The following is a 17,629-nucleotide window of genomic DNA, read 5'->3' on the forward strand; positions in this document are numbered from 1 at the left end:
TTTTGGTGATAAATCATGGCAGCTGAGGAATAGGAAGTAACTAGCTGTCTCAGGACTCAAGCCATGCTGGGGAGGTCACTGCTCTCCGGTAGTTCAAACCACACAGGCCACTAGAGTGAGAGCACCCTCCTGAGGCCATCCCTGTGAGCCCTTCCTATCACAGACTTAGAGCCCAGGGGTGCTCTCCATTTAGATTGGTCAGGAAGGCAGGAGGCCAAAACAAAAGAAAGTGAAAGCGAAATTACCACTTATTGGGCACACACCATGTTCTACGCATAGTATATGATATATATTTTACTTATACTATCTCATCTTATTTTCACAAAAGATGATCCATTTTGTCATTCCCATTTTATAGGTGGCAAAAGTGAGGCTCATGGAATTGGAGTGACTCATCCCAGGTCAAATGCTAGCACAGATGAGATTGAAACACTTCTCTGACTTGCCTGACCCCCACTCCTGTGCTCTTCCTGCACTTAACTCAGAGGGGTGCCGAGGAGACAAGAACCTCTCTGACAGCAATCAGACAGGCCGTGCTCCCTCCTGGAGGGCAGTGGTCTTGCCTTCCATGATGCAGAAAAGAGAAGGAGGAGAACAAAGTTTCCAAACGTTTCCCTACAGTCTGGCCCATGTTTTTAGCTATAAGTTTCTGCCAACAGAGTATCACCCACAGGCACCATATTTATAATTAGAAATTGTAAGTTCAACTCCAGTGAAGGCTGTGAGGCAGCAGAACACAGCATCCCCTTGTATGTTGCAGGCATGCAATAAACATTGCACGGGGGGGAGGGGGAGGGGGAGGAGTCTCAACATGCCCAGATGATGAAACAGCTGTTGTTCATCAAGGCATTCCACTGGAAAACTCATGAAACTGCAAAAAATTCTGTTTAATCCTCACTGTCACCTCTTGACCCTGTCAGTAACTCGTGAAGAAAAATGACATGAAAGATATTTTTAGTTTAGGATTTTCACTTTTTACTGACGCTCCCCAGTGAAAAGCTTTCCTGCCCTCTACGTCTTCCTGATGCAGGATGGAGGCAGAGATGTATGGTGCAATAAAACACAGATGAGGGAATTAGGAGGCCTGGGTTCTAGTCCTGGCTTGCTGGCAACAGTTATATAATTTTGGGCAAATAACTTTTGATTCTCTGGCCTCTGTTACCTCACTGTCCAATGAGAGTTTAGTTCTATTAAAACTAGCAGCAATATTCAGCGGTGCAGAAGTTGAAACTGAATTTAGGTCACCTCTTCCAATAGGAAAGATGCCAGGTAGCAGGGATTTGAGCACAGCTGAATGATTTGTACATAAATGCAAAGCAGGAGAAGGTAGTAGAATCATTTCTTCCCTTTATTCTTTCTCACAGGAATGCCCAATAATTATTTGGCTGATTGTTTTCTCTTTCTTACATGGTTTGAGGCCCTTTACCCAGGGATTAAAGAATGAAACTAAAGGGATATGGGAAGAGGACAGCATGTACTTCTAGGAGATAACAGGAATTTTTTTACTCTGAATGTTTACTAGGGAAAAAAAACCACAGGAAAAGTAGGAGCAGAACTTCATTAAGATATAACTTTTATCATTTCTTTGGGGAAAAACTCTCCTTGATCAGGATTATTATTTTTTTTTTAATTAAATCTTTATTGTTCAGATTATTACATTTGTTCCTCTTTTTTCCCCCCATAACTCCCCTCCTCCCAGCTCCCGCCCCTCCCTCCGCCCTCACTCCCCACCCACTGTCCTCATCCATAGGTGCACGATTTTTGTCCAGTCTCTTCCCGCATCCCCCACACCCCTTTTCCCCCCAAGAATAGTCAGTCCATTCCCTTTCTATGTCCCTGGTTCTATTATGATCACCAGATTATTTATTCACTTGATTCTTAGATTCACTTGTTGATAGATGCATATTTGTTGTTCATAATTTGTATCTTTACCTTTTTTTTTTCTTCTTCCTCTTCTTAAAGGATACCTTTCAGCATTTCATATAATACTGGTTTGGTGGTGATGAACTCCTTTAGCTTTTCCTTATCTGTGAAGCTCTTTATCTGACCTTCCGTTCTGAATGATAGCTTTGCTGGATAAAGTAATCTTGGTTGTAGGTTCTTGGTATTCATCACTTTGAATATTACTTGCCACTCCCTTCTGGCCTGCAAAGTTTCTGTTGAGAAATCAGCTGACAGTCGTATAGGTATTCCCTTGTAGGTAACTGGGTTTCTTTCTCTTGCTGCTTTTAAGATTCTCTCTTTGTCTTTTGCTCTTGGCATTTTAATTATGATGTGTCTTGGTGTGGTCCTCTTTGGATTCCTTTTGTTTGGGGTTCTCTGCGCTTCTGATCAGGATTATTTTTAAAAGTCCAAAGAATTGTAAATATTAGTGCACAACTAAAGCAATCTAGCCCATCTTTGGCTCACATAATCTTTTAGCCATGAAGAGCTGCCTTTTGGTCATTTGTCTTTGCTACAAGAGTAAGAGTAAAAATGCTGACTTCAGAATCTGATCTGGTTATCACTGTATGAGTCTGCAAGCTCATTCTCCTCATTCTTTTCATATACACAATACAAGAACCTCTGTGTTAATAAATACTTTCAGGTGCATGTGACAATAACCCAACTTGAACAGTCTTCAGCAGAAAATGAGAATATAACAGCTCACAAAATCAAACTATGTGAGAAATGGGGTCAAGCTAACTTTGGGGGTGTCTCAGACTAGAACTCAAATGCATTCAGAACTTCCTTGCTTTTTCTCTCTTGTCTTCATATCTATTTCTTGGATGTATTCTTTCAGGTACTTGATTGCTCACTTTCAAGCTCACATTCATTGAATCTTTTAACCAGAGAGAAATGATCCCCAAAGCTGTTCTCTAGGAAAAAAAAAAAAAAGAAAGAGGCTTCTCTCTCCTAGCAATAATTTGAAAAATTTGGGCAAAATAATCTGATTGGTCTATTTGGTCTATGCCCATCACCAGGATATTTGGATATTACATGGGGATTTTCTTGTTCTATTGGAATTTTAGTTATGTCTCATGAGTTTCTTATCTTCCCATATGACCCATCACCCAACTGCCACCAGCAATCATTATAAACATAAATCTAAATAGGCCAACTTCTTGATTCCTATTCCACACAAGGCAAAATTCAAGGCTACAACAAGGTATATAAGGTCTGTCACTATCGACTTCAGTCTAGGTTTCCATCTTCCATTCCTAGTTTCACATCCTTTTAAGTCACATCACATTATGTCTTTATGCCCAAACCAACTGTGCACTTTCATGCCACTGTGCTTTTAGACATGCTCTTCAGTCTGGAATGTAACGCCCTGATTCTTAATCTGAAAAACTCGTATTTTTATGCTTGTGTATAATATTTCCTGTGTAATTTTTCAGATACTCCAATCTAACTGTTTCCTCCAAAACATTTTGTGCACATCGATATTTTTATATATTGTTCACTGCATTATAATTATTTACTTATATATCTTTCTCACTTTTCAGAATGTGGATGAACTCTTCCAGGTTAAGGTCAAAATTTTGTTCAACTGTACGTTTTCCACAACACCTAAGATAGAACCTGGAACTTAATAAGACCTTGATAACTATTTGCTGATAATAAAGGAGTGGATTAATAAATAAAAGTATAGGGTCCCTGAAATGAATTTTGGGATTCAAGTAAAAACAGGTTAGCTCATCAATTAAAAGGAAGATATTGGCAGAATGTGTTTTTAAAATGACCCACTATGTGCTGTCTATAAGGGACTCACTTTAGATTAAAAAATACAAATAGGTTGAAGGTAAAAAAGATGAAAAAAGACAATGTAAATAGTAGACAAAAGAAATCTGGGTAGCTATACTAAGCAGTCAAAATGGACTTCAAAAATTTTTATAAAAGATGAAAAAGGTAATCATATTTTGATAAAAGGATCAAATACTCAAGAAGATACAATAATTATAAACATATATGCACCAAATAACAGCCCCAAAATATATGGAGCAAACATCAACAGAACTGAAAGGAGAAAGAATTCTACAATAATAATTTGAGACCTCAGTGTCTCACATTTAACAATGGGTTAATATCTAGACAGAAAACCAATAAAGAAACAAAGTATTATAAAACTCTTAACTGAAAATATATTAGTAAATCTTCATGACCTTGGATTTGGCAATGGTTTCTTAGATATGGTACTAAAAGTATCCAAATAAAAAACGGATAAATTGGACTTCATCAAAATAATAAAAAGTTTAAAAAAATAATAATAATAAGTTTTTGCACATTGAAGGACATTATCATGTAAGTGAAAAACAATCTACAAAATGGGAGAAAATATTTTTTATTTATTTACTTTTTCATATATATTTTTATTGATTTCAGAGAGGAAGGGAGAAGGAGAGATAGAAACATCAGTGATGAGAGAGAATCATTGATCAGCTGCCTCCTGCACACCCCCTACTGGGAATCAAGCCCACAACCTGGGCATGTGCCCTTGACTGGAATCGAACCCGGGACCTTGCAGTCCTCAGGCCGATGCTGTATCCACTGAGCAAACCGGCCAGAGCGGGAGAAAATATTTTTAAATAATGTATCTGATAATGGTCTGGGATCCAGAATATATAAAAAACTTCCAGTTCAGTGACAAAAAAGACAAATGACACAATTTAGAAATGAACAAAGAATATGACTACTATTTTTCCACAGAAGATATATAAATGGCTTACAGACACATGAAAAGATGCTCAGCATTATTTTTCATTAATAAAAATTATAATGACTTACCATTCCACACTCACTTGAATGACTATAAAAAGTGGGAAATAGCAAGTGTTGGTGAGGATGTGTAGGAACTGGGATCCTCATACACAGCAGATGTGAATGTAAAATGTTTGATGATTTCTCATAAAGTTAAACAGAATTATCATATGACCAGCAGTCTACTCCTAAGTATATGCCCAAATATAATTGAGAACTGGTACTCAAGCAAATACTTATGCATGAATGTTCATAGCAGTACTATTCGCAATAGTCAAAGGTAGAAACAACCCAAATGGTCATCAATGAATGAAAAATTGTGGTTTATACATGCAATGGAATATTACTTAGAGAATTAAATATTGATACATGCAACAATGAAAAAGAACCTCAAAAGCATTATGCTAAGTAAAAGAAGCCAGACACAAAAAGTTACACACTATGTATTTCCATTTATGCGACATACAGTAAAGGTAAATCAACAGAGAGACAGAAGGCAGCTTGTTGGTTGCCAGGGGCGGGAGGGAGAAAGGATTGGAGAATAACAGCTTAATGGGTACCCAGCTTTATTCGGGAGGAATAAAAATGTTTTTGAACTAAGTAGAAGTGGTTTGCACAACGTTGTGAATGCACTAAGCCCCACTGACTTGTTCATGTAAAAATGGAAAATGTTATATGTGAATTTTACCCAAACAGTAAGAAATGAACATGTCATTACAAAGGTAGTGCTTTATTATAGCAAAGCAGCTTTGATCTAATCTCCTATGCTTGAAAATTTCTGCCATGTAGGATATCAGAAGATGCTGAAACTCTTAGATTGGAAGTTAGCACCTCTCCATATGTCTGAGAGAATCTCTGCATGGGTCAGGAGCATGCTGAGTCCTTGACATGCACAGACCTGCTTATTATTTACATCTATCATTTACAATGCCAATTTCAGTAATCAAGCCTGCAGCTTTTCAACTCCATCACCCACAGTCATCTGACCTCAGGTCCCTTTGTTTCTTATTTTTCCTTTGGGATTGTGGGGTTTTTCCTTCTGTGGAAAGTTGTGGTCTGTATATAAGAAAACAAAACAAACAAACAAAAAAACAAACCCTCTGATGAGAGCCAGAAAATAGCTTGGGTGGAGGGGACTGAGTGTAAAGAAAGGCAATTGGAGTTGGAAAGCTCACGGAACAGTGTCCAAGACTTGACATTGAAGAAGACCATAGTTCATGTGGTCCTGAGTGCAGACAAAGCTCGGCTAAGCACCACCCAGTCTGATTTATTTACTCATAAGAGTTTCTTATTTCTATTGAATCCCACAGTGAATTTTCAACATGACTGAGAAATCTAATAGAAAGATCTTGCTATGCTACCAAAAATTGAACCATTCTCAGCTGGGAAACAGTTTGTCCGAAGCACAGACAGCTTGGTCACACACTCTATCCACCCGCTCACTCTGTCCTCTTAGTGTGTCTAAACTACAGAGGCACTCTCTTCTGTGAAGTTTTCAGTGACCACGTTTACTGACCACCAGCAGTGTGCAATGTTTAGACATGTTTTTATCTCTGAAGTCAAGTTTCCATTTTCTTTTTAAATGCAATTAACTTGCCCAGAAGATGATTCTATCAAACCCCATCTTTGATTCTCTGGGGTTTCAATGCAGTACATTGTGTTACTCGTGACTTCATGGTCTTCATGCTAACATCCCAATGAGACTTTTCATGGTCAAAAGAAAAATAAATGCAAAGAAACTACTGTTCAATCTTAATAGCCTCAGTTATCCTTACTGAGAGAAGAGGGAGAGGGAAGATTTGAATGGCATTACTTGAGACTAACCACAGAACTTTCAAGCCAGACTTTCAAAAGTCTCAATCAGTAATCTTTATTCTTTTATTTTTTCCTTATTTTCTTCATAAGAAATAGTTATGGTAGTAGAAGTCTTCTGAGGCTTGCTTGAATAGATATTCTGGGTGTTGAGAAGTGAAAGAGAACTTAACTGAAAACCTGGAAGAGGCCCCTGCTGGCAAGGCCCCATGATTAAGACCCTGTCATGGTTAACAGGTTTTTGACTGTGTTGTCTTCATCTAGTCTGTCAAATTCTCTGTGGCAGTTTCATCAGGTGCTGAAAAGAAGGCAGTACTTATTTTCCCACCTTCAGAGGGTACACTGTGAAGATAAAATATCCGATTTTTGTATATCCCAAGCTATTCATTTTCAGAAACCAAAAAATATTCTATAGATGAAATGAACCTAATAAACATGTACAGAACATTTTCTGTACCCAACAACAACAGAATATATTCTTCCAAGTGCACACAAAACATTCTCGAGGATAGATTACATTTTAGGCCACAAGACAAGTCTTAAAAATTTTAAGAAGATTGCAATCATGCCAGATGTCTTTTCTGACTAAAGTGACATGACTGGAAATCAAAAACAGAAAATTAGAAATCATAAATATGTGGAAATTAAACAAAACACTCTAGAGCAGTAGTTCTCAACCTTCTGGCCCTTTAAATACAATTCCTCTAGGTGTGACCCAACCATAAAATTATTTTCCTTGCTACTTCATAACTGTAATGTTGCTACTGTTATGAATCATAATGTAAATATCTGATATGCAGGATGGTCTTAGGTGACCCCTGTGAAAGGGTCATTCGACTGCCAAAGGAGTCGCGACCCACAGGTTGAGAACCTCTGCTCTAGAGCAATCAATATGTCAAAGAAGAAATCAAAGGGAAAATAGAAAATGTCTCAAGACAAACAAAAATAGAAATACAACATACTAAAACTTATAGGATTATAGCTACAGTAGTATTATGATGAAAATTTATAGTGACAAAAATGTATATTAAAAACACAGAATGATTTTATATAAGCAGCACAACTTTATACCTGAGGTATAAAGGAAAGAAAAAAAACCCAAGCCCCAAATTAGAAGAAGAAAGAAAACAACAAAGATTAGAGCAAATATAAATCAAAAACAAAACCAAAAAAATAGAAAAAAATCAATAAAACTAAGGGTTTTAAGAAATGATTAACAAAATTGACAAACCTTTAGCTTGAATTAAGAAAAAAGAGAGAAGATTCAAATAAATAAAATCAGAAGTAATGAGGAGACAGTACAACTGATGACACAGAAATAAAAAGAATCATAAGAAACTACTATGAACCATTATATACCAAGAAGATACTTAGAGTTAAGATTAGAAATTAAAAACAGAACTACCATATGGCCCAGCAATTCCATTTGTGAATGTTTATCCAAAAGAACTGAAATTAGGATCTTGAAGAGATTTCACTCCCATGTTCATGCAGCATTAGTCACATTAGCAAATATGTGGAAACAAGGCTTTGGGGGGGGGGGGCGGGGGTGGAGTGGAGTGGAGAGGGTCAATGAGGGGCAAAAAGGGGACATCTGTAATACTTTAAACAATAAAGATTTTTAAAATTACAACAAAGGATAACTAAACTTAAGAAAACAAAACAAAAACATAAATATAAATGGATGAGTGGATAAAGAAAATGTGGTATATCAATACAACGAAATATTGTTAAGCCTTAAAAAAGAAGGAAATCCTGCCATATGTGACAACATGGATGAACCTAGGGAAAGTTACGTTAAATGAAGCAAGCTAGTTACACAAGTACTGGTACTGCATGAGTACATTTACATGAGATATCTAAAGCAGTCAAACATTCAGAAGCAGAGTACAGTGATAGTGACGGGAGGATGTGGAGTGGTATAAAGTTATTTCAGTTATTCAAGATGAGTAAATTCTAGAGATCGGTAGTAAAACATTGAATCTATAGTTAAGAATACTGTATTATACACTTAAAGTTTTATTGAGAGGACAGATTTCATGTTGAGTGCTCTTATCACAAAAAAAGATATTTGGCATGTATCAGTTTCGTTTAAGTGATTAATAGAGGGACCATCAGAATGACAAAGCTAGTTCAACGAAGTTATGAGAAACTGGGATTTATATGATCAGTGGAAATGAGTATGGTGAAATAAGATTACTAAATCAGATTTAAAAAATTTTGACCCTAATCAATTGTCAGTCAAAGTTACATTTTTTGGGAGACTCAGGTGAGTATCAAATGGGCCCTAGAATGACATTAAAAATTATGCAATTATCTCTTTGTCTTATTTTCAAGTTTTGGATACATTTTCCTGAACATTGCCTCTGCCATCACAAACTGAATATTATTCCAGATAATGCATGTATCTACATGTCCTCACACACACATAAAGCTGATCGCATGCCTTTGTGATGGGATCATTAATTGACCTTGTTGCTTAATTGTGTCCCTTCTATAGTTTTTAAAGGTAATTGAAATTAGACATAAGCTTAATATATAGCATACACATAGAGCCATGACTCATATACTAATGGTACAATAATTTATATTATTATACCAATTCGATGGTAGCTATTACAAGTAATTTCAGATACTGTTTCTTCTTTATATTGCGTAGATTCTGTTCTATTTGACCTGATTTATTTACATAAGTATAGCGAGTAATGGATCATAAGCCTTTTTGTGGTATTGTCAACAAAACTAGAGAGAAGCTCACCTAATAAGTTTGTCTGGAGGTTATACAAAGAATCTAGGGTTGAATTTTCAATAGTCTTTATCACTCTAAGATTTTGTTCTACTACTCTTATCAGCTTATCTGTTCTGAGGCTAAGAAACTGCACTTAGAAATTAATGTCTACCAGCTTTTATCTGCAATACCTCTAATCATAAACAAATTCCTTCTTTTGCAGGGCTCCTCAGTTCAGTGAGATCCCTGGCCTGCCAGGAAGTGATTTTCTTTATTACCAGCTGAAAGACATAGACCTCCCGAGAGGGCTTTGTAGATATTGATTCCATGTACGGTAGGTAGTCCCCCTTATCCATGGTTTCACTTTCTGTGGTTTTAGTTACCCATAGTCAATGGCAGTTCAAAAATCTTAAATGAAAAATTCCAGAAATAAACAATACATAAGCTTTAAATTGCATGCTGTTCTAAGCATGATGAAATCTTGTATCATTGTTACTTCTCTGTCCCACCTGGGATGCAAATCATCCCTTTGTCCAGGTATCCATGCTGTATACAGTACCTGCCCATTCGTCACTTAACAGCCATCTCGTTTATCAAATTGACTGTTGCAGTATCTCAGTGCTTGTGTTCAAGTAACCCTTATTTTACTTAATACTGGCCCCAAAGTGCAAAAGTAGTGATTCTAGCAATTTAAATATGCCCCAAAGAAGCCCTAAAGTGCTTCCTTTAAGTGAAAAAGTGAGTACAGTACCATAAGGTATTTTGAGACAGAGACTGCATTTGCGTAACTCTTATTATATTTTATTTACTTTACAGTATTATAATGGTTCTATGTTATTATTAGTTACTAGAGGTCCGGTGCATGAAATGGGTGTGAGTCAGGGCTACTGGTCGTTCTGTAGGTCGTCCTGCTGTTCGGTTTTATTAGGGTTTTATTATATAAAGAGATTGTTGTTAATCTCTTACCATGCCTAATTTATACATTAAGCTTTATCTCAGGTATGTACATACAGAAAAACACACAGTGTGTATAGGGTTCAGTATTACCCACAGTTCCAGGCCTCCACCAGGAGTTTTGGGACATGTCTCCCACAGATGAAGTGGGACTACTGTATAAAGTACAACTCTTGCTTCTTAATGCTAGGCCCATCATACATGATTAAATTGAATTTGTTCTCTAACATGACATGATCAGCATGGCTGTGGTTACACAATAGATCTGTACAATTGCATTCTGGCATAAGGACTAATTCTTACAAATCCTGTGTAAATAGCAGAATGTCATTAAAGGTGAAGAGTCTTAGTTCAGGTAGTTATAATAATGGTTATTCACTGTCCTAAGTATTTTGTAAACAAGGTGATCAATATCTTATATATTTCCCACAGAATAATCAAAGGTTATGCCAGAGATAATATCTGTAAAGATTGTTTATTTATATAGGAATTATAATTAGAAATTATAAAATATAAACTTGAGGTCTTATCTCTTTTGTCAGAGGTCTGTGGTGACTTTTATCAGCTTAACCAAACATAAAAGCATTTTTTTTTTTGGATTCTAGTAACCAGATTCATCATCATCCTTAGGGTCCCTTGATGGCTCATTAGTTTATAACCTGTATTAAGATTTTTCAGGAGATAGTTCTACTTAATTCTGAGGGATCAGTGTGAATAAAAACATTCTGTGTTTCCTTTAGTGTCACAAATAAAGCCTGTTAAACTGAGCATTAGAAGTAGAACAAGAGGAAAGAAAAAGGGAAATCTTGTATGCCCACACAAAACAGAACATTAAAATACCAGCAATAAAACACATAACAACGTGTAGCTTTCCTTCATTGATTTTATTTGTCCTATGGAACTTATTTACATTCATTTGGATCTTGGGTCAACTACTGTCAAGCTTCATAAAGTTGTCTCCTTCTGAATTAAAGTAGTAGTTTGTCCTGATTCAGGCCTCTGGGGAGGTTTGATAAGTGCTGCTCATGGTGTTGAGGTCAGCTTACCCTGGAAAGACTGTCTTTTCCTTATAGCATTTTGGTAGTTAAGAGAGCCTGTTATAGTCCTCTCCTCCAAAACTTTAAGATGACCCTTCTCTGCTATTTCTTTTAGGCCTACTTTCTGGCCTGTAACTACAAGCAGAGGTCTTCATGCATGGTGAAAGGAGAAGAAACCACTTATTAATGACAAAAATGAAAAGTTGGGTAACTTTTTCTGAATAAGGGAATAAAGAAAATTGTGGGAAAACAAGTGATAAAGCTATGTCAGCCAAGAAAGGTGACAGAATCCTAAAAATAAAAAGATAAAGGCTCTAAATAATAATGAAAATACTGAAGCCTCCAGTATAAAATGAGTTTGGAGAATTACTGACAAAGAAAATGGAAAGTGAAAGAAAAGAAAAGAAAGGAATGACATTGAAGTCATTGTGCTTTGAAAAAACAGGTTTATAGTTTGTGAAAACAGTTTCAGATTGGGTGGAAAAAGAATATAAGAATATCAGCGAAGGGGAATTTTATATACTTAGAGATAACCTGTGAGCATTAAGTGGGATTTAAAAAATGTTTTGTAAGGGGGCTTTTCAAAAGCAGAAGTCAGGTAGACAGGAGTATTTCTGTTGATTATAGGTCTCTTGAACAATCCCAGAGAGTGGTTTATTCTCTTCGTTAGTGTAGAGTTAGAAATGACTGTGAGAAAAGGGAAGAAAGGGGGAAAAGCCATGTTAAGAAATTACTGTAAAATAAAATGAAGCTTTTTCATTTTAAGGAAGCTCATTAGTCCCCAAGATAAGTTTTCAGCTATTTTTTGAATATTTTCTCTATCCACTGTTCTTTGGCTGTTAAGCTACAACTAGAAGTCTAGATAAGTATACACTTATTATTGTTCTAGGTGAAAATCAATGGACTTTGAGCCAGTTGTAGTTTTCTAAACACATTTAGAAGAGATCTAAATATCAAAGACATGATCATCCTTTTTTTCCAAGGTAATACTTAGGGGTCCCTCATCTCTGTGGCAAGAGAAAACAATGAACTCCATCTCCTGTTCTTTCTTTTTGTGGAAACATCACTAAGCAGATAACCTAGCACCTATTCACTCCCATCTCCTAAGTCTACTCATTCTCCCGTTGGTACTTGGCTCTTCTTCCAGAAGCCATAATTTCACCTGTGCTCATCCTAAATGCCATTTAACTGCCAAGCTCTAATGTTATGCTTCCTCTATGAAATCAGTTCCACCCCTAGCTTTCATTTATCTCCCTTTTACAATTCAAACACAGTACTCAGAGGATATTCTATGGTGCCTAGCATTTCTGAGTAAAATTATACTTTTTGGTAATATAAAAACCCCCCATAAATTCTCATGATAGTGATTGTGATCTTTCATAATGGAAAAAATCCATAGAATGAGTGTTCCCAGTCTTTCACCTCCTTCTGTCTATTCAAAAGGATTGTGACTTCTTTTGGTAGACTGCCTCTTCTCAATGATCCCAGTGGCCAGGTAATTTCTTTTGGGCTTTTTCATTGGAAATCAGGAGGAAGAGAGAATAGGGGAGGAAGTAGAGAATTTGGCCTTGGAGGAGGAAAGTGTGTGCCTGGAGGGTTAGAATAGTGGATGCAAGGATCAAAAATTGTTAAAGAAGTACAGCTTCAGACTATAAATTTTATTTGTTGTATTTAAGACAGTGTAAAGTATATGATTATCTAACCACTATGCTGTACACCCGAAACTAATGCAAAATAATAATGAATGTAAACTGTAATTGAAAAAATAAAATTTAAAAAAGAAATTCTAATAAAGGTCATAATAATTTTTTAAATTGCCTTTTTTTCATTTTGCTTTTGACTACAACGTAATGTAGGGACTAAATTTCATGGGCTGGTTTCATAACTGCTCCATTTGGTGTCGATTTATTGAGAAAATAGGTGGTTATCAAAATCAAGAGCTCTCTTGGAGTGGGTAGAGATGATGTAGTATAGACTTTTCAGATAGACAGGTAGCAGTTTCATTTCAGTTCTCCAAATATTGCTCATGCAACTTTGGGCCAAATGTCTGAATAATCTAAGCCTTAAATATCTTGACTACCTCATTTTATTATTTTGTAAAAGAAAAAGAACAATAATAACATCATGATGGTGGTGGTGGTAGCACCTAACCCATAGATTAGTTGTGGGGATTAAATAATGAGTTTAAAGTACCTAACACATGCCTGACACCAGTAAATGCTCATTAATATTAATAACTATTTTTATTAGTGCAATCCATATATGAAAAGTGATGGGGGTAATTAGTTTAGCTAAAATGGTTCAAGAAAGGGGGTTACTTCTCATCATATTAAATTTTCATTCACTGATGCTTTCAAAAATTATATAAAATATGCATATTCAGTATAGAAAGACAATAAAATATTAAAAGGGAGAAAGAAAAAAGCCATCTGAAGCATTATCTCTAAAAATAATTACTGTTAATATTTTGTTGTATATTCTTTTAGGTTATATGTGTGTATGTGTATACTTTTTGACATTTGTACTAAAACAAAGCGGGGTATAATTATACATAATGTTTGATAAACTGTTTCTTACACTTAATGTTACAAATATTCACCATGTCAATTATATATTACATTTTCATTTGAAATCTCCATATAGATAGTATAAAATTTATTTAATACTGAAGGTACATTTTTGAGCTGATTCCTAAACGGTGAGAAAGTAGCAGTCATAAGAAACTAAGGCAGAGAGAACAGTAATTTCCAAGACTCCAATATGGGAATGAAGTTTTTCTTTTCTATTTTTTTTTAAAGATTTTGTATTGATTTTTAGAGGGAAAGGACAGAGAGGAAGAGAGAGAGAAACATCAATATGAGAGGAAACATCACTGTGGATTGAGCCTGCAACATGGCATGTATGTGCCCTGACTGGTAATTGAACTGGCAGCCTTTCAGTTCATGGGACCATACCGAACCAAACGAGGCAGGGTGGGAATAAAGTGTTTCAAGGGACTGGCAGGAGGCCTGTGTGATGCCTGGGTAAGGAAAAGATATTAGAGGATTCTGAGCAAACGAATGGCATGATCTGTTTATTTTACTTTTTTTCAACCAATCCAGGAGCTATGTGAAGGCTAGAATGAAGGTTGGGGGCCTGTAAGAGTGGAAGCAGAGACCAGTTAGGGAGGCTTTTGCAGTTTCTCAGGAAGAGAAAGATATGAACTTGAGCCAGGGTTGAAGCTCTGGTATAGTGACCTTGAAATTCTTAAAAATTTATCTTTGAACTTGAATTTTATAAGTGAAAATTTGATTGGACAATGATGGGTTATGCACAAAACCAGAGGAGAGACATGGTATGTGTACAGAATTTGCAATGTCCTACGAGCACAAAATTCTGGAGGACTCACAGTACGTGGGAGTTCAGCGAGACTCAGAGCAAGTACAGGAATAAGTATGCTGAGTCTAAGACTGACTAAGCAAGAGCATTGACAAGAACACTTTACATTTGAACAAAGCTTTCTGTTTGAAGCAGAACTTGCTTCAAAGGCAAAAAGAAGGCAGTGGTGTTCTAAGAAACATGAACTACCAAGGAACTCTATCCTACCCTCTCTTAATTGCTACCTTCTGGTACCAGCCAACCACTTACACTGAAAATGATGGTACAGAAGAAACAAGAAAGATAAGGCAGCCTTTCATTCCTTTTCTTGCCGGGAGCCGGTCCATGCTTGCTGTTTCAAGGGACCTGGCATATATGGCATACTGTTCTTAATATGTTTGCTCACCTTCTTGGCACTATGTGTTTTAACCAAGGTCTCTGAGAAAGGTTGTTTCCCCAGGTAGGGATTTTCCCCTGAAGTTAGGGAGGGAATAAAACCTCTTAACTAAGTGCCAGGCGGGTAATTAATCACTTTAACTACGAACAATCATGCTTAAGCTACATAATCTTTACTCCCTGGAATGGAGATAAGAAACGCCCTAACCTTTGGAATAGAGATTGATAGGATTGGAATCAACTGGTATAAATACAGTTGTAACAAGACAACAGCAGACAGAACTTAGAAGACAGAACTTAGAAGACAGAACCTACACTCAGAACCTAGACACAGAACCTAGAGACAGAAGAACTTCGCTGGAGAGAACATGGCAAAAGATCCTGGACAGAAACTGGCCACAGAACCTAGAGACAGAACCTAGCGAGAGAACCTGGCTGAAGAACCTAGAGACAGAACCTGGCTACAGAACCTGGATAGAACATGGCAAGAGAACCTGACTAGAACCTGGTGACTGAACCTGGCAGGAGAACCTGGACAGAACCTGGCTGGAGAACCTAGCGAGGGAACATGGCTACAGAACCTGGCTGGAGAACCTGGAGAACCTGGCTGGAGAACCTAGCAAGAGAACATGGACACAGAACCTGGCTGGAGATCCTAACCAGAACTTCGCTGGAGATCCTGACCAGAACTTGGCTAGAGATCCTGGCTAGGCTGCTGATCAACTGAACGCTGTCTCCGTGTCATTCCTTCTTCGCCGACTCCGTCCACACCTTTGGGGACCCCTGGACCTGCTGGGGTTGGACCCCAGCATTTTCTTACTTGTCCTTCCTCACTTAACAGCAAACTAAAAGTAGAGAGCATTGGTAGGATGTGCATGCGTGAAACAAGTGAAATAAAAACAGTTGAGTTGGTTTTGTGCAGTGTTTCCACTATTATGATAAGAATAAAATACACATGTATAAACTAGAAACTATGAATTGCTTTATTTAGGTGATTTTGCATAAAGGTTAGGTACTCTTTTATTTTGTACTTAAAACTAGCTTTGCACAATATACAAATAACAAAATATGTTGATATTTAAAATTTGTGTTTTTTTCTATACTCAGAATGACATTAATTACTATGGACAAAATTTAAGCAAGAAAGAGGGACTATGTTTGGGATCTGAGCTTCACTGAAACGTTAAAACTTGAGCTAAGACCTGCAGGAGGTGAAGGAGCAAAACATGTGCGTATCTGAGAGAACAGCTTGCGGGAAGAGGGAATCAGGGCTCAGAATAGCAACCCTCAGAGCCCTGCAGAGCCCAAACTGCACAAACATACCCAGTAACCCTAGAGGGAAGAGCGCTGTCAAGGCCTTGTGGAATTCGCACAGCATGTCTGAAAAATAACACAGATCTGAGAGTTGGAGCAGAGGTAGCTAGAGGGAGTGTGGTCAAGAGGAAATGGGAGGTGAGGTATTGGCCCTTGTACATGCTTGTGAGGTCTTTGGTTCTTACTTTGGATGGGATGGGAATCATGGAAGGGTTTAGGGCAGAGTAGTGAAAGGAATGAATAAAGATATAGGTTGAAGTACTGACTCTATAACTTATCTATTTGATATTGACCATGTTACTTCATTCTTCTAAGGTTTGCTTTCTCTCTCTCCAGATGGGTTGAATAATTGTACCTAACTCAGAGGGCTGTGGGAATCAAATATAATACACTGCATAAAAAGCTTAGCAGTGTTTGACCTGTTATAAATGCTCAATAAATATGATCTATTGTTAATGCTGTTTTGATAATGAGAACTCATGAATAGTAGCATTTTCTTCAGTGGGCATTTACTCTTTCTCAAGAATCAGGAAAAATGGTTATATTAAAGTAGTTCTTACTTAGATAAGAATGATCAATATATGTTAACCATTTAGAGTTATTTCCTATTTTAAACAAGGTTACTAATTAATCCACTCAAGTTAAAAGTAGTTTGTTTCAGGTGGGGGGATTGGAATAAAAACAAAAGTAGTTTGTTTCTGTAAAGCACAAATGTTGAAGTGAGCCAGGGTTAAAGCATTCTAGCTAGACTACAAGGTCAGCATTAATTAAAAATCTACCTCCAGTCAGTTCCACTAAAGTATTCTTTATGGTGTCTTTTTCTAATATTCTCTTTTAAACAACTTTATGGAGACATAATTAGTATACATTGCTTATGTTTAAAGTGTATAATTTGATATGTGTTGACATTCTAAACTCATGAAAACATCACAACCAAGATAATGAGCATGTTCATCACCATCAAAAATGTTCTTGTGCCCTTGGTCACCTCTCCTTCTCCGTCTCCTACCTCTCACTGCCAGACAATCATTGATTTGCTTTCTGTTCCTATAGATTAGTTTGCTTTTTCTACAGTTTTATATTAATAGAGTCATGTAGTATGCACTCTTTTTTGCATGGCTTTTGTTCATCTCACATAATTATTTAGAAACTCACCCATGTTGTTGCTTTTGTCAATAGTTCATTCCTTTTCATTTCTGAGTAGTATTCCATTGTATGGAAATACCTTAATTTGTGTAGAATGGGTACTTTTTCTTTAAGGGCTCGGTTGAATTCACTGATGAAGTACTCA

The 17,629-nt window shown here is 36.8% G+C and overlaps 1 long non-coding RNA gene across 1 annotated transcript; it reads left to right on the forward strand.

The window, feature by feature from the left end:
* The first annotated feature begins 666 nt into the window (after positions 1-666).
* LOC118662677 lies at positions 667-16,429 on the forward strand. The gene is made up of 4 exons (XR_004969834.1): positions 667-697; positions 3,489-3,534; positions 9,504-9,614; positions 16,132-16,429. It is a non-coding gene; the product is annotated as an uncharacterized LOC118662677 (long non-coding RNA).
* Positions 16,430-17,629: the final 1,200 nt, after the last annotated feature.

This window comes from Myotis myotis, unplaced genomic scaffold (assembly GCF_014108235.1).
Source record: "Myotis myotis isolate mMyoMyo1 unplaced genomic scaffold, mMyoMyo1.p scaffold_m19_p_10, whole genome shotgun sequence".
Lineage (NCBI taxonomy): Eukaryota > Metazoa > Chordata > Mammalia > Chiroptera > Vespertilionidae > Myotis > Myotis myotis.